The following is an 18,813-nucleotide window of genomic DNA, read 5'->3' as shown; positions in this document are numbered from 1 at the left end:
ATTGCGCAGACCACGCAGCCACGCAGTACAATGCGCGGCCCACGTTGTACAATGCGCGGCCCACGTTGTACAATGCGCGGCCCACGTTGTACAATGCGCGGCCCACGTTGTACATTGCGCGGCCCACGTTGTACATTGCGCGGCCCACGTTGTACATTGCGCGGCCCACGTTGTACATTGCGCGGCCCACGTTGTACATTGCGCGGCCCACGTTGTACATTGCGCGGCCCACGTTGTACATTGCGCGGCCCACGTTGTACATTGCGCGGCCCACGTTGTACATTGCGCGGCCCACGTTGTACATTGCGCGGCCCACGTTGTACATTGCGCGGCCCACGTTGTACATTGCGCGGCCCACGTTGTACATTGCGCGGCCCACGTTGTACATTGCGCGGCCCACGTTGTACATTGCGCGGCCCACGTTGTACATTGCGCGGCCCACGTTGTACATTGCGCGGCCCACGTTGTACATTGCGCGGCCCACGTTGTACACTGCGCGGCCCACGTTGTACACTGCGCGGCCCACGTTGTACACTGCGCGGCCCACGTTGTACACTGCGCGGCCCACGTTGTACACTGCGCGGCCCACGTTGTACACTGCGCGGCCCACGTTGTACACTGCGCGGCCCACGTTGTACACTGCGCGGCCCACGTTGTACACTGCGCGGCCCACGTTGTACACTGCGCGGCCCACGTTGTACACTGCGCGGCCCACGTTGTACACTGCGCGGCCCACGTTGTACACTGCGCGGCCCACGTTGTACATTGCGCGGCCCACGTTGTACATTGCGCGGCCCACGTTGTACATTGCGCGGCCCACGTTGTACATTGCGCGGCCCACGTTGTACATTGCGCGGCCCACGTTGTACATTGCGCGGCCCACGTTGTACATTGCGCGGCCCACGTTGTACATTGCGCGGCCCACGTTGTACATTGCGCGGCCCACGTTGTACATTGCGCGGCCCACGTTGTACATTGCGCGGCCCACGTTGTACATTGCGCGGCCCACGTTGTACATTGCGCGGCCCACGTTGTACATTGCGCGGCCCACGTTGTACATTGCGCGGCCCACGTTGTACATTGCGCGGCCCACGTTGTACATTGCGCGGCCCACGTTGTACATTGCGCGGCCCACGTTGTACATTGCGCGGCCCACGTTGTACATTGCGCGGCCCACGTTGTACATTGCGCGGCCCACGTTGTACATTGCGCGGCCCACGTTGTACATTGCGCGGCCCACGTTGTACATTGCGCGGCCCACGTTGTACATTGCGCGGCCCACGTTGTACATTGCGCGGCCCACGTTGTACATTGCGCGGCCCACGTTGTACATTGCGCGGCCCACGTTGTACATTGCGCGGCCCACGTTGTACATTGCGCGGCCCACGTTGTACATTGCGCGGCCCACGTTGTACATTGCGCGGCCCACGTTGTACATTGCGCGGCCCACGTTGTACATTGCGCGGCCCACGTTGTACATTGCGCGGCCCACGTTGTACATTGCGCGGCCCACGTTGTACATTGCGCGGCCCACGTTGTACATTGCGCGGCCCACGTTGTACATTGCGCGGCCCACGTTGTACATTGCGCGGCCCACGTTGTACATTGCGCGGCCCACGTTGTACATTGCGCGGCCCACGTTGTATATTGCGCAGCCCACGTTGTATATTGCCCAGCCACATAGTATATTGCTCAGCCACATAGTATATAGCAAAGCCCACGTAGTATATTGCCCAGCCCACGTAGTATATTGCCCAGGCCACGTAGTATATTGCCCAGCCCACTTAGTATATTGCCCAGCCACGTAGTATATTGCCCAGCCCACTTAGTATATTGCCCAGCCATGCAGTATATTGCCCAGCCCACGTAGTATATTGCCCAGCCACGTAGTATATAGCCCAGCCACGTAGTATATAGCCCTGCCCACGTAGTATATTGCGCAGCCCATGTAGTATATTGCCCAGCCCACGCAGTATATAGCAATGTAGGCATCATATCCCTGTTAAAAAAAAGAAATAAAATAAAAAATAGTTATATACTCACCTTCTGGAGCTCCCGGATCCAAGCGAGGCCTTTACCGATGCGAGGCCTTTACCGACGCTCCTCCCACGCTCCGGTCCCAGGAGTGCATTGCGGTCTCGCGAGATGATGACGTAGCGGTCTCGCGAGACCCTACGTCTTCATTTCGGGAGATCGCAGCATGGACCGGTCACCGGAGCGTCGGACAGGCCTGTTGTCGATCAAGGGGCCGACGGACGGTGAGTATATAACGATTTTTTATTTTTTTTAACATTAGATCATTTTACTATTCATGCCGCATAGGCAGCATGAATAGTAAAAAGGTGGTCACACAGGGTTAATAGCAGCGGTAACGGAGTGCGTTACCCGCAGCATAACGCGGTCCGTTACCGCTGCCATTAACCCTGTGTGAGGGCCGAATGGAGGGGAGTATGCGGGCGCCAGGCAGTGAGTGCGGGGAGTAAGGAGCGGCCATTTTCTTCCGGACTGTGTGCGTCGCTGATTGGTTGCGGCAGCCATGACAGGCAGCTGCCGAGACCAATCAGCGAACGAATAACCGCGACAGACAGACAGACAGAAGGACAGACAGACGGAAGTGACCCTTAGACAATTATATAGTAGATATATATATATATATATATATATATATAAATCAAAAAAAATTACTTTTACAACTGTAAACTCTGTTCTGTACAAATGTACTAAGTCTGTGACTTCTACTATACCCTCTACGACTGTTGTATTTTGTTACTGTTTCATTGTGCACTAACTGCAAAGCTCGGTCCTCCACAACTAACTTCTATTTACCGATCTGCATTAGAGACATAAAGGGAAACGGGAGAACTAACTGATGCAGAACAGATGTGTCCAAAACCTATGTATACAATCAGAAAGGAGAAGCCTCATTCTCCATCTTTATTATTCCCCATGGCAACTAACTAGGAATTTCTGGAAGCAGCTGGCCTGTCAGTTAAAGCTGAATTTCAGGGCAATACAAGATCGGGAACATAGAGCTGCCAGGACATCCCTACTCGTTATGGCCACTGCTCTATTCATTATCATGTCAATGGAGTCTGCACAGCCCAGACAAAGCCGGGTTATGAGAACCTCCCAGAGTATCCCGACTCAATCATGCCACAATACATGAGCATCTGTAACACAGATGTGATTATGTGGGGCCCGCTCAGGAAACCTAATATTTCAACAGGTTTATAATAAACACATTGAGCGATGGCTTTATACGCTGGTCACATTTTATTCCTACGAACTTATTGCACAGTTGCAGAGAGTGAAGGCAAAGACATCTCATTACTGCTCTCTAAACCTCCCCAACGTGTGGCCCGTATTAGCAGGCAGCATATTCAGGAAAGCCAGATTCATATATTATTGCAAAAAAGGGCAAATAAGTGGACACTCTAATAAATAAGTGGATACTCAAATAAGTCGATACCCCCTCTAACCTGGCCACAGCCCATCTCCAACAAAATACAAATATCCTGACAGGGAAAGTGAAATGTAGCACCTACATTTATTGCAGTAGTAAGCAGCAGATAGTGATATTCTCATAGCTTTCTGGGTTCTGCTCCATATCATGGGGGGAGGGGGGAATCTGTCTGGGAGGGGGGGCGACAAAGTTCCATATAAATATACAGCTACACACATACAGTGGGTACGGAAAGTATTCAGACCCCTTTACATTTTTCATTCTTTCATTGCAACCATTTGGTAAATTCAAAAAAGTTCGTTTTATTTCTCATCAATGCAAACTCTGCACCCCATTTTGACTGAAAAAAAAAACAGATGTAGAAATTTTTTCAAATTTAATAAAAAAGAAAAACAAATATTACATGGTTATAAGTATTCAGACCCTTTGCTCAGACACTCATATTTAAGTCACATGCTGTCCATTTCCTTGTGATCCTCCTTGAGCTGGTTCTACTGCATCATTGGAGTCCAGCTATGTTTAATTAAAGTGATAGGACTTGAATTGGAAAGGCACACACCTGTCTATATAAGACCTCACAGCTCAAAGTGCATGTCAGACCAAATGACAATCATGAGGTCAAAGGAACTGGCCAAGGAGCTCAGAGACATAATTGTGACAAGGCACAGATCTGGCCAAAGTTACAACAACATTTCTGCAGTACTCAAGGTTCCTAAGAGCACAGTGGCCTCCATAATCCTTAAATGGAATAAGTTTGGGACCACCAGAAGTCTTCCTAGACCTGGCCATCCAGCCAAACTGAGCAATTGTGTGAGAAGAGCCTTGGTGAGAGAGGTAAAGAAGAACCTCAAGATCACTGTAGCTGAGCTCCAGAGATGCAGTAGGCAGATAGGAGAAAGTTCCACAAAGTCAACTATCACTGCAGCCCTCCACCAGTTGGGCCTTTATGGCAAAGTGGCCTGACGGAAGCCTCTCCTCAGTGCAAGACATATGAAAGCCTGCATAGAGTTTGCTAAAAAACACATGAAGAACACCCAGACTATGAGAAACAAGATTATTTGGTCTGATGAGATGAAGATAGACCTTTTTGGTGAGAATTCTAAGCGGTATGTGTGGAGAAAACCAGACAATGCTCATCACAATCCCAACAGCCACGTAGTATATAGCACAGCCCATGTAGTAAACAGCACAGACACGTAGTATATTGCCCAGACACGTAGTATATTGCCCAGCCACATAGTGTATTGCCCAGCCACATAGTAAATTGCCCAGCCACATAGTAAATTGCCCAGCCACATAGTAAATTGCCCAGCCACGTAGTATATTGCCCAGCCACGTAGTATATTGCCCAGACACGTAGTATATAGCACAGACACGTAGTATATAGCACAGACACGTAGTATATTGCCCACCCACGTAATATATTGCACAGCCACGTTGTATATTGCCCAGCCACGTAATATATTGCACAGCCACATAGTATATAGCACAGCCACGTAAGATATAGCACAGAGACATAGTATATAACACTGCCCATGCAATATATAACGCAGGCCACGTAGTATAGAGCACAGCAATGTAGTATATTGCCCAGCCACGTTATACCACAGCCACGTAGTATATAGCACAGCCCACATAGTATATAGCAGAGATGTAGTATATAACACAGCCCACACAGTATCTAACACAGCCCACGCAGTATATAGCAATGTGGGCACCATATCCCTGTTAAAAAAAATTAAAATAAATAATAATAATATACTCACCTTCCGTCGGCCCCCGGATCCAGCCCAGGCATTTACTGATGCTCCTCGCGACGCTTCGGTCCCAAGAGTGCATTGCGGTCTCGCGAGATGATTACTTGGAAGTCTCGCGAGACCGCTACGTCATCATCTTGCGAGACCGCAATGCATGGACCGGACCGTCGCGAGGAGCGGGAAAGGCCAGGGCTGGATCCGGGGGCCGACAGAAGGTGAGTATATAATGATATCTTATTTTATTTATTATTTTTAACATTAGATCTTTTTACTATTGATGCTGCATAGGCAGCATCAATAGTAAAAAGTTGGTCACACAGAGTTAATAGGAGCGTTAACGGAGTGCGTTACACAGCGGAATAATGCAGTCATTAACCCTGTGTGAGCGCTGACTGGAGGGGAGTATGGAGCGGGCACTGATGGCAGGGGAGTAGGGAACAGCCATTTCGCGGCCACACTTTGCCAGTCGCTGATTGGTCGTGGCCGTTTGACAGCGACCAATCAGCGACTTGGGATTTCCGTGACTGACAGACAGACAGAAAGACAGACAGAAAGACGGAAGTGACCCTTAGACAATTATATAGTAGATTGAGCATCATGTGGGGCCATTATACAGTATGGAGCATCATGTGTGGCCATTATACAGTATGAAGCATCATATGGGGCCATTATACAGTATAGAGCATCATGTGGGGCCATTATACAGTATGGAGCATCATGTGGGGCCATTATACAGTATGGAGCATCATGTGGGGCCATTATATAGTATGGAGCATCATGTAGGGCCATTATACAGTATGGAGCACTGTGTGGCCATATTTTTTTGTTTATAATTATTGTTTATGAAACAGCGTGATCAGCAGTACTAAATGGGTGTGGTTGGGGCATGGATATGGGTGTGAATAGTTGTGAAATGGGTGTGGTCAGAGGCGCGGCCTAAAATTTGCCGCGCTATGCGCGCCACAAATTTTGCCACTTTCTTTCCTTCTTCAAAAGTTGGGAGGTATGGCACCGCATTTGCCGGATCACAGCAAGTGCCGCAAATCCCATAGGGAATGAATGAGGCCGAACGCTGTATTGCCGTAAGTGATCCGTTACGCAGCAGATGTGGAAAAACTGCCGGATCTGCTGCAAAAGCCCACTTTCACATCAGCGATTTTTTCCAAAGTCACTGCCGATACTGTCATACTCACCAAAGGGGGAGGCAGCACTAAAAGTGCCTAGGGCAGCATAAACTCTAAATACGGTCCTGCATAGAGATAATGTGAAGAGCAGCCCAAACAACCAATCTATGGATTACCAGAGAAGCACCACACAGGTAATAGATTATAAAATGCCTTTATTAATTATTGATGGCAAAATTAAAATGCAGATATCTGTGCGCATGACAGGACTAAGGAACAACACATAGTTGCTTACACATAAATAGTAGTAACGGTCGACCCTGTATATATATATATATATATATATATATATATATATATATATGAATAAATCCCTCAGTGATGAAAAACTCAAAATGTGCAAATATAGAATTGTGTGCTCAAAAAAATTCTAAAAAAATATAGAGAGTGTATTAAGTCCAGGTATAAATTATCATATACAAAGTGCAATGTGCAAGAGCAGAAATTCAAATATCAAGATCTAATCACACAACCAAGTGTTTCAATAAAGCCAAAAGAGCTATGTGCAAAAAGAGGGATAAAAAATGCTCAATATCTACATCAGCCTTTCCACCAACACACCGACATGTTATTACCTCACACAAGCTTTGTTATACTGAGAATGTCCTTTGTTGCCTAAATTAACCAATCAGAGCTCAGATTAATTAACAGTAGCAAAATAGAAGCTGAGCTGTGATTGGTTGCTATTGGCAGCCTGATAAATCCCCAACCAACAGGAAGTCCTCCCTCCTGGCAGTATACACTGTGTTCCAAATTATTATGCACAAAGAGTTTAGGAGTAATAAGGTTAGAATTTTTTTGTTTGTCATTTAAACTCATTGATGGTGATGTGTGTCAGGGCACTTTATATCACTGAAAGCAATTGCAGATACCTGTGCAAATTAGTTTGGCAGGTGTGTCCAAATAAAGGCAAGACTACTTAAGAAGGCTGTTCCACAATATTAAGCAGCCTACATTTTTTGCCAAAATGGGAAAGAAAAAGTATGCGTCGGCTGCTGAGAAGCAACAAATTGTGGAGTATTTAGGTCAAGGCATGACTACAATCAACATTGCCAAGACACTCCATCGTGATCATCGCACAATCAAGAAGTATGTAGCTGATTCCCAGCACACACGTGTGCGTGCTGATAAGGAAAAATTGAGGACTCTTTCCAACAGGCAATTGCGTAAGGTTAAAAGAACAGCTGCAAAAATGCCTTGTCATAGCAGCAGACAAGTTTTTGAAGTTGCTGGTGCCTCCAACCTCCCCAGGGTCCTTCAGAGGTTTGCAGCTGTGCGTAAGCCATCCTGTCGACCACCTCTATCCACTGCACACAAGCAGAAATGGCTCCCGTGGGCCAAACGATACATGAAGCCTGACTTCCAAACTGTTTTGTTCACCGATGAGTGCCGTGCAATGCTCGATGGTCCAGATGGATGGAGTGGAGGATGGCTGGTTGATGGACACCCCATGAAAACACGGCTAAGGCGCCAACAAGGAGGAGATGGAGTAATGTTTTGGGCTGGAATCATGGGGAGAGAGATTGTCGGCCCCTTTATGAGCCCTGAATGGGTAAAGATGAACTCCATAATCTATGTGGAGTTTCTAAAACAACACTTCCTGCCATGGTTCAAGAGGAAGAACTGTGCTTTCCGCAGCAAGATAATTTTCATGCATGATAATGCACCGTCTCATGCTGCAAAAAACACATCTGCATCTCTGGCTGCTATTAGCATAAAAGAGGACAAACTTATGGTGTGGCCACCATCTTCCCCTGACCTCAACCCCATTGAGAACCTCTGGAGCATCATCAAAAGGAGTGTCTATGATGGCGGGAGGCAGTTCACATCTAAGCAACAGCTCTGGGAGGGTATTCTGTCCACATGCAAAACAACTGAAGCAGAAACCATCCAAAAACTGACAAATTCAATGGACGAGAGAGTTCAGAAGCTTCTTTCGAACAAGGGGTCCTATGTGCAAATGTAACATCACCTAGAATAACGTTTTCACTTGAAAACTGTTTGATTTCATTTTGTAATAAGCTGATAATGCTTATAACTTCACAATTGACCATTTTTTTGTTCAAAATAAAATAAAAAAGGTTGAATATTCTGCTGTGCATAATAATTTGGAACATGCATTTTGAGTGTTTATTTTTTTTAAAAAGATACTGTTTTCATAGGCAGTTTGTTCCAAAACATTGCAATTATACTAGAATAGTAGATGACTTGAAAATAACAATGACTGCAATTCAGATAGGTAATTTAGAGAAAATATGAGGAAATATTATTTGCATAATAATTTGGAACAGTGTATATTAGCTCACACACACACATAATAGACAGGTCATGTGACTGACAGCTGCCGTATTTCCTATATGGTACATTTGTTTCTCTTCTAGTTTGTCTGCTTATTAGTCAGATTTTTTTTTTTTGAAGGATAATACCAGACTTGTGTGTGTTTTAGGGCGAGTTTCATGCGTCAAGTTGTGTGTGTTGAGTTGTGTGTGGCGACATGCATGTAGCGACTTTTGTGAGATGAGTTTTGTGTGGCGACATGCGTGTAGCAACTTTTTGTGTGTCGAGTTGCATGTGACAGGTTAGTGTAGCAAGTTGTGTGCAGCAAGTTTTGCGCGTGGCGAGTTTTGTGTGGTGCGTTTTGAGTATGTGCTAGTTTTGGGTGAGGCAACTTTTGCATGTGTTGCAACTTTTGTGCATGTGGCAATTTTTCCGCGTGTGCAAGTTTTGCGTGTGGCGAGTTTTCCATGAGGTGAGTTTTGCACGTGTGGTGAATTTTGCGTGAGCCTAGTTTTGCATGTGGCGAGTTTTGCATGTGACGAATTTTGCGCGTGGAGAGTTTTGAGTGGCGACTTTTGTGTTTCGACTTTTATGTGGCGAGGTTGGTGTATGTGTGGTGAAATGTGTGCTGAGGGTGGTATATGTGTTCAAGCACGTGGTAGTGTGTGGCGCATTTTGTGTGTGTGTTCATATCCCTGTGTGTGGTGAGTATCCCATGTCGGGGCCCCACCTTAGCAACTGTACAGTATATACTCTTTGGCGCCATCGCTCTCATTCTTTAAGTCCCCCTTGTTCACATCTGGCAGCTGTCAATTTGCCTCCAACACTTTTCCTTTCACTTTTTCCCCATTATGTAGATAGGGGAAAATTGTTTGGTTTATTGAAACACGCGGGGTTGAAATTTTGCCTCACAACATAGCCTATGACGCTCTCGGGGTCCAGACGTGTGACTGTGCAAAATATTTTGTGGATGTAGCTGCGACAGCGCAGATGCCAATCCCGGACACACACACATACATACATACACACATTCAGCTTTATATATTAGATTATTATTTATTTATATAGCACCATTAATTCCATGGTGCTGTACATGATTATATATACCTCCCTAGTAATGTTAGAAAAAGCGCATCTGTAAGATGCGCCTATTCCGGTACTTAGCCTCTCTCTTCCTATTGCCCTGTGGTGGTGTCATATGGGGTAATAAGGGGTTAATGTCACCCTGCTAGTCCGATGGCTCTGGCTGATGATGTGGGATATTAGGGGTAGTAGTCCGGTGGCTCTGATGGGATGATGTGGGATATTAGGGGTAGTAGTCTGGTGGCTCTGGCTGACGGGATGATGTGAGATATTAGTGCTTGTAGTCCGGTGGCTCTGGTTGACGGGTGATGTGGCATATTAGGGGTAGTAGTCAGATGGCTCTGGCTGACGGGTGATGTGGGATATTAGGGGAAGTAGTCTGGTGGCTCTGGCTGAAGGGATGATGTGGGATATTAGTGGTAGTAGTGTGGTGGCTTTGGCTGAAGGGATGATGTGGGATATTAGTGGTAGTAGTCTGGTGGCTTTGGCTGACGGATGATGTGGGATAATATGGGTAGTAGTCCGGTGGCTCTGGCTGACGGGATGATGTGGAATATTAGTGGTAGTAGTGCGGTGGCTCTGGCTGACGGGTGATGTGGGATATTAGAGTGAGTGTGGCTATGCGGCAATACACTATACACTCAGCTTTATACATATAGATATAATCATTATAATTTGTTACAACTAACCACAATTAGTTTCTATGCCCAGGCAACGCCGGGCTCTTCAGCTAGTACATAATAAATAGGAAACTATGTAACTAATGATGGCAGTATACACAATAAGCGAGTACACTATATAGTAATGGACTATGCTCTACACAATAAGTCTACTTTGCATGTGTGCTGCCCGCTTATACAGACACATTGAGCATGTCCTATTCTGATCCTCAAAATCTGATCAGAACAGGACATGCTCTAACCCTCATGGATCTCATGCTCATTTCCATGATTTTCACGGATATGCGAATGAACCTATAAAACTATGAGTCCGTGTGCTGTCTGATAAAAAAAAATATGGCAGCACACAGACATATCACACAAATGTGAGAATGTGGCCTATGGGATTTTACAAACAACATTATATATCCAAATCACAGTGCAGATACAGAATAATATTTACATACAGGCACTTACCACTGACGTCTCGTATAATTAGAGTCATTTTCTGATGTTGCTTCTCCATCTTGCGTCCCTTACTAGATATGTACCCCACCACTACTGTGCTATTAGCCATGCACCAATATAAAGTGATAAGCAGCACTGTTCCCCCATTAGCTATAATCTCTGCCGCCCAATAAATATAAATTCACTGTGACTTCCCCAACTATGTGCACACGATACATTTTTGTTGCAGAAAATATGCAAGGTTTTACAGTATAAGCAAAGAGATTGAGATCCCTGAAGTCTTGTGCACACGTTATTGTTTCCTTGCAGATTTGCAGCAGAATAAAATCTCCAGTATATCAATTCTTTCAGCATATTTCGCCCATACTAGTGTGTGTGGGAAAATACGAAACAAAAGAATGTAATAAAGTGGCAAAAAATGGAATTTACCTAAAGTTCTTCTTGCCAACAAAATTAGGACATGCAGCAGATTTTTCTGCTGCAAATCCTAAACATGTGCACATAGCCTTAGTCCCTGTTCTGTGTGCCCCCCATTCATTATAAGTCCTTGATAGCATCATAATGAATTTGGGAGTGGGAGAAGACATACTTAACATGTTCCGCCACCTCCTACTTCATTAAAAATAGCGTCCTCTCACACTTTTCAATTCATTCTAAAGCGATTTAAGTCCCTGAGCGTGTCGCAATGAATTGTGGGATGTTGAGGACGCTATCAGGGGCTTGGCACCCCCACCACCCAATTCATTTTATATCCTTATCCAACATCCTCCTCCCCTTTCCCCTATCCTTAAGCCCATTATAAGGCCCTCTTACTCTCATGCAAATCCCCCACAGCCATCATTGTCCTCTCTCCCACATCCCGTCATTGTCCTCTCTCCCACATCCCATCATTGTCCTCGCTCCCACATCCCATCATTGTCCTCGCCCACACATCCCATCATTGTCCTCTCCCAAACCACATAATTGTCCTCTCTCCCACATTCCATCAATGTCCTCTCTCCCACATCCCATCATTGTCCTCTCTCCCACATCCAATCAATGTCCTCTACCCAGTGCATTGGAAAAAAAAAGCCATGTGTGCCTTGCCACTGAGAAAGCGCCGGGCAGGAAGGTAAGTAAGGGATCGTGCTGCTTCGCTGCCATTTTCTCCTCTAGGCAGCAGAGCTGCAAGGTCACTCCCTGCCAGGCATGCTGCACACAATGAGGGCAATCTGGCTGTGGGCTCCCTGGAGCCTTGGGCTCAGAGCAACAGGACAGATTTCCCTCATTATTACCACCCTGAAAGTGCTCACCTCCACCTCAGGGCTCCAGTGCAGCTGCACCATCTGTATGTCAGCCCCTGGCAGAGGTCATTGTGAAAAGGGAGAAGGTGATCAGCTAGTATATATTGTGTGATGTATGTGTAAACCTCGCCATACACTTGACGTTACATCATTTGGACACCAGCCATCTTGGCTTTCTCTCACATACACAGAAATGCGCAATAGGTTGAGTGCTCCAGTATTCTCTATATGAGAGCTGCCAAGCCAATATCTCTGCCAATTACTTTCCCTCCAAAACAAAGTGATCGACAGTCCAAAATGAGACATACACAATTAGTATCTTCCCCGTCAATCAATTGTCCGTGACCACCATACACATTAGAATCTATTGAGATCAGTGGCTTCGACTGATATTATTCTAATGTGTATGGGGGGGAGCTTTAATGTTACCATTCTGAAATAGGCAGGAATACAGTTAAGGGTTAGGTGTTAATTTATTTTGAGGCTCACTGTTCAGAGGGAAAATGAATTTAGGCTAATTTTAATGAAAAACAATCTGGGTGAAATTTTGATGGTATAAGAGATTGAGAGAATGGCTAATCTATGAAGCGCCTTCCCCTCTACAATATTTACATAGAAAAAAATTCTCCATTAAATGTGCACCACCTCTTAAAAAAAAACTGACATGGACAAATCACTGCACCCAAATGGCATGCACAGAGTACTACAGTAATTAAGAACCATGAAAGACAGAACATGGTTTCTAATATTCAAGGATTCCATAATAACAGGGTCTGTACCACAGGACTAGTGCATAATAAATGTGGTGTCAGTTATTCAAAAGAGGTCAAGAACTTGGAAACTATAAGTGAGTAAGCTTAACTTCTATTGTGGCAAACTCTTTGAAGATTTTAAAAGCAATGCTATTTTGGGGTTTCTAAATTAAGTAGCCTCATAACTCAGCATCAATATGGGTTTATGAGAGATCAGTCCTGTCACACTAATCTGATCAGTCTTACAGACGGGATCATGGAATCACCATGGATGTCCTCTATTTTGACTTTTCAAAAGATTGCAATATGGCTACACATGAAAAGGTTGTTATAGAAAAATAGAACACTGGGATTAGGGGAAAATATATGTAACTGGATTAACAACTGGTAACAAGAAAAAGAGGGTGATTATTAATTGAACATGCTTTGATTGTGTCACAGTTAACAGTGAGGTGTCACAGGGGTCAGTATTGGGCGCTCTTTTTAAAATATTAAGAACATTGTAGAGGGAATATGGAGTAGAATTTCAATAGTTGTTTATGACACCAAGCTCAGCAAGGCACTAAACACAGAGAAGGATAATTTAATATTACAAAGGGATTTGAGAAAGCAAGAGGCTTTTTTTAAAGTACTGTAATTTTAATCCATTTAAATATCAAATAAATTAAGCCTGTTTGGTATCGTCATAATTGTGCGGATCTGGAGAATATTGCCAGAACATTTTTCTCTGCACAGATAAAGCTGTAAGAACGTACCGCCAAAACCAATGACAGAATTGTGCTTTTTTCACCACTGCACTTGGCTTGGAATTTTTCCCGTTGCTCAGTACATTGTATGGTAAAATAAAAGATGTCAATCAATTCGGCTATGTTAATAGAAAAATGATGGTTCGGTTTTGAATGGGCACAATAATGTAAACCACAAAAATGAAAAATTGCTGCATCCTTAAGTGGTTAATCATCAACATGATTACACAATAAATTCTCCTTGGGATCCTACTAGATACTTGTTTAACCAACAAAATATATTGTGGCACTAGGATAGTCAGAATGACCACATGCATAAAATCATTAGATTTGATGACCAATATATACTGTGTAAGAACACCTTACAATCTATCAAGCTGATGATTCCATCTTACATTTGTTTTGGAAGAGAGTCTGGTATGTGTTTGCTGTTCTATGACATAGTTTGCTAAATAGGCTAATCCACGGTTGTCCGTGGTATGGTCTTCAGAAATTAAGGTATTGCTTAATTCAAATTACAGAAAAAAGGTATATACTGATAACCTATATGTAATTAAGGTCCTAATCATCTCATCTAATAAGAGATGACAGTTTCATGAAATTAATTATCAAAGAACAGGCAAATAATTTCAAATTAGTCAGCGTAACCAGTCTTCCCCCAGGAAATCAATGTTATGAGGTTCTATTTCTAATGCTCATGGTATAGATAGAAAACTTGTATTTTTTTTCCTGGTAAAACAATTATCAGCCACTTCCTCATCTTATAATAGTCACAAACAGCCAAATCAGACAGCAAAACTCAGTACATTCATTAACACAAACTGATTTGTCAAGATTAGGAGAGTGACATTATATTTAATGATTGCTTATTTTTAACCAGATTAACCTTAATTCATCTGCCAATTGGTTAATGTAAATTACATTCTTTCAATGAGACTGGGAAAATATAAGATGTTATTTGAGTGATACTGTAATTAGCAGAGTTCTCCGTGACCAGAGTGTGGTAGACTCATTTAACCCTCATACTGATTATCGAGCTGTGTTTCGTCTAGGACAAAAAAGACACTGCAGAGTAAGTGTAAGGAGAACCAGTAACTGATCAATGAGGCTTACCTATGCAACTTTGCACAAGCTTTTTACATCTTATTAGATGGAGTTTTTGGAATAAGTTGGGTCTCAATTTTATATCCATTTTTTCACATAAGAGAAAAACTGACAGTTTCAATAGTGTTTTGGTCCAAGTTTCAGCAGTGTTCTCAGAGTTTGGTTCAAGTTTCATTAGCTTTTCTCGGAGGAGAAGAAGAAAACTGTACTTTCTCCTAGCTTGCAGTCAGTAAGTAATGTTCACCATTTGGATGGCATTTGAAAGGTGTCCAATTTTTTCACTGATCCATAGATTTGCATCGCAGATTTTGATCTGACACTGAGATCAATATCAGACATGTCTCTGTGATTTTGCACAGACCACTCGGTCTGCACAATAAATCAAACACGTGAACAGCTCATTATGCTATACTAGGTATGAGAGCTATCCATGCAAAATATGGAATGATCTCATACGTGAAAAACTAGCATCTAAATAAGGGCCTAAGGGCTCCTACTCACTTGTGCGAGACTCGCATTAGTCTCGCATGTTTAAAACCCAGCACTGCTGTCGGCACTCAGATCGGAGCGTGCGGCAGCATAGGAATACATGCAGCCGCACACTCCGCTCCTCTGTGCCGGCAGCAGCGCCGGGTATTGCAGTGCGAGACTCATCCGAGTTTCACACAAGTGAGTAGGAGCCCTAAATTTGAGGACTATTTTGCTCAAGCAGAAATGATCCTCAATCCTTTAAAGTGTGCTACTTTCACTCTATTCCTTGCTTTGTGCTTGTGATATAAACATATCAATTATGCTGCACGGTAAAAGCTGAAGAAAGCTAAAATAGTATGGCAAAATAGAATTTTTCTTCAATTACAGTTATATGAAAGAGTTTGGGCACCCCTATTAATCTTAAGCTTAATGTTTTATAAAAATGTTTCTGCCTTGAAATGAGGTTTATTGTACTAACAGAAAATGTGCAATCTGCATTCAAACAAAATTTGACAGGTGCATAAGTATGGGCACCCTTATCATTTTCTTGTTTTAAATAATCCTACCTACTTTTTACTGACTTACTAAAGCACTTTTTTTGGTTTTGTAACCTCATTGAGCTTTGAACTTCATAGCCAGGTGTATGCAATCATGAGAAAAGCTACTTAAAGTGGCCACTTGCAAGTTGTTCTCCTGTTTAAATCTCCTCCGAAGAGTGGCATCATGGGCTCCTCAAAACAACTGTCAAATGATCTGAAAACAAAGATTATTCAACATAGTTGTTCAGGGGAAGGATACAAAAAGCTGTCTCAGAGATTTAACCTGTCAATTTCCACTGTGAGGAACATAGTAAGGAAATGGAAGCACACAGGTACAGTTCTTGTTAAGGCCAGAAGTGGCAGGCCAAGAAAAACATCAGAAAGGTAGAGAAGAAGAATGGTGAGATCAGTCAAGGACAATCCTCAGACCACCTCCAGAAATCTGCAGCATCAACTTGCTTCAGATGGTGTCACTGTGCATCGATCAACTATACAACGCACTTTGCACAAGGAGAAGCTGTATGGGAGAGTGATGCGAAAGAAGCCGTTTCTGCAAGTACCCACAAACAGAGTCGGCTGAGGTATGCAAAAGCACATTTGGAGAAGCCAATTTCTTTTTGGAAGAAGGTCCTGTGGATTGATGAAACCAAGATTGAGTTGTTTGGTCATACAAAAAGGCGTTATGCATGGCGGCAAAAAAACACAGCATTCCAAGAAAAACACTTGCTACCCGCAGTAAAATTTGGTGGCGGTTCCATCATGCTTTGGGGCTGTGTGGCCAATGCCGGCACCGGGAATCTTGTTAAAGTTGAGGGACGCATGGATTCCTCTCAGTATCAGCAGATTCTTGACAATAATGTTCATGAATCAGTGACAAAGTTGAAGTTACGCAGGGGATGGATCTTTCAGCAAGACAATGATCCAAAACACCGCTCCAAATCTACTCAGGCATTCATGCAGAGGAACAATTACACTGTTCTGGAACGGCCATCCCAGTCCCCAGACCTGAATATCATTGAACATCTGTGGGATCATTTGAAGAGGGCTGTCCATGCTCGGCGACCATCAAACTTAACTGAACTGGAATTGTTTTGTAAAGAGGAATGGTCAAAAATACCTTCATCCAGGATCCAGGAACTCATTAAAAGCTACAGGAAGCGACTAGAGGCTGTTATTTTTGCAAAAGGAGGATCTACTAAATATTAATGTCACTTTTCTGTGAGGTGCCCATACTTATGCACCTGTCAAATTTTGTTTGAATGCAGATTGCACATTTTCTGTTAGTACAATAAACCTCATTTTAAGGCAGAAACATTACTGTGTCCAACAGTTATTAGATATATGAAACTGAAATAGCTGTTGCAAAAAAAACAATTTTTATAAAACATTAAGCTTAAGATTAATAGGGGTGCCCAAACTTTTTCATATAACTGTATCTTGACTACCAAAAAAAAGAATAATAAAAAAATTTTTATGTTCTCCAGTCCCCAAAAAAGTAGCAGGACAACATATTCAGCCGGCTAAAATAAGTCCTTCAACTCCAGACAGAAACATAAAAATGTGGTAAAAGATGTAAATATAAAATCCAGAAAACGATGGCAGATTCAATGTCTGCTGGAAGACAAGGCGCAAAAAAGCTTCTTCTGTCCTGCAGCTTAAACTTGTCATTAAAAATTTAAAATCTACAATGAAAAAACTACATTTTCTAAAGTATATTTTAAAAGTGCTGAGTTAGGAGAACACGAGAGTTGAATATTAGATTAGTATTACTGGCATTTAGAAAATATAAGAAACTGAATAAGTTATTTACCAAGAACAATGACTACGTTCTTTATATTGTGTGACCTCCTATAGCCCTTATACCAACTAGACAGATTGCAGATCACCACCACACAAGTTGCAGCACGTACTGTCAGAATTAGGCTACTTTCACACTTCCGTCTTGTGTGTCACGTCGAAATCCGTCGATTTTTGAAAATGCAGAATCCTGCAAAAAAATTTGCAGGATCCTGAATTTTCCCATAGATTTGTATTAGCGACGGATTGTGACGAATGGCCATCCGTTTCATCCGTCGTGCACTGGATCCGTCGGAAAATAGCGGTCTCTCGTGGAGAGAAAACGTTCAGAGGAACGTTTTTTCTGCACGTTGGAAAATCGGTCAGCGACGGGTCCTGCGCTGGTCCGTCGTAGGCTATAATGGAAGCCTATGGACGCAGGATCCGTCACTGACCGTCACACACAGGAATCCAGCGATGTATCACGTTTTTTCCCTCTGAGCATGCCCGGAAGGATTTTCAAGTCCGGGAAAAAGTGTCTCTCTCTCTCTCAGACGGAAGTGTGAAAGAGGCCTTAAATGTGTGAGAAGTCCCATTAGTTTAAAGGGACCTTGTCACTCGGTTTTCCCATATATAGTACGGCCAGCATCTTTCAGCCCCTCCTCTCTTCTTACGATCGCTGTCCAAAGCACTGTAGTGCGCATGTGCAGGCTTTACCTACGGGTTATGAGCACTCTATGGCTTTTCTTTGCGCATGCGGCATGCACACTACAGAACTCTGCCCTGCCCTCGACAGGGCACAGAGAAAAGCAAGCCTACAATGGGGGACATTGTCTGGATGACATAGGACACCTCATCCATATGAAGCAGGTATGGAAGACAGTGATCGTAAAAAGAGAGGAGAAGCCAGATCAAGACCAGAGACACCCTTTTCTCTTTTAAGAAAAGTATTCACATGGCATCAGTGCTAATCTCTGATGTATTTAACCCTTTTACAACACCCTGATCTATCAAAATATAAAAACAATGAACCCGATTGGTAAACACTGTAAACTAAAAAAATTAAAGAACACTGTAATTAGTTTTTTATTGGTTGCCACAATTCCACCAAAAATGATGTAACAAGTGACTAAAAAGTAAAATCTATCCCAAAATAATATGAACATTCTCTCGCCCTGCAAAATATAAGGTATCATACAGCTCCATCCGACGAAAAATAAAAATGTCACGGGAAATGGAGATAACTCCCCA

General features: G+C 43.6%; 1 protein-coding gene across 2 annotated transcripts in view; it reads right to left on the bottom strand.

Moving 5' to 3' along the window:
- Positions 1–18,813, bottom strand: part of ADK (adenosine kinase) — a 511,546-nt gene that overhangs the window by 40,236 nt on the left and 452,497 nt on the right. The gene's annotated exons all lie outside the window — the stretch shown is intronic.

Source organism: Ranitomeya variabilis, chromosome 4, assembly GCF_051348905.1.
Source record: "Ranitomeya variabilis isolate aRanVar5 chromosome 4, aRanVar5.hap1, whole genome shotgun sequence".
Taxonomy (NCBI): domain Eukaryota; kingdom Metazoa; phylum Chordata; class Amphibia; order Anura; family Dendrobatidae; genus Ranitomeya; species Ranitomeya variabilis.
This window is presented reverse-complemented; position numbering and strand designations above follow the sequence as displayed.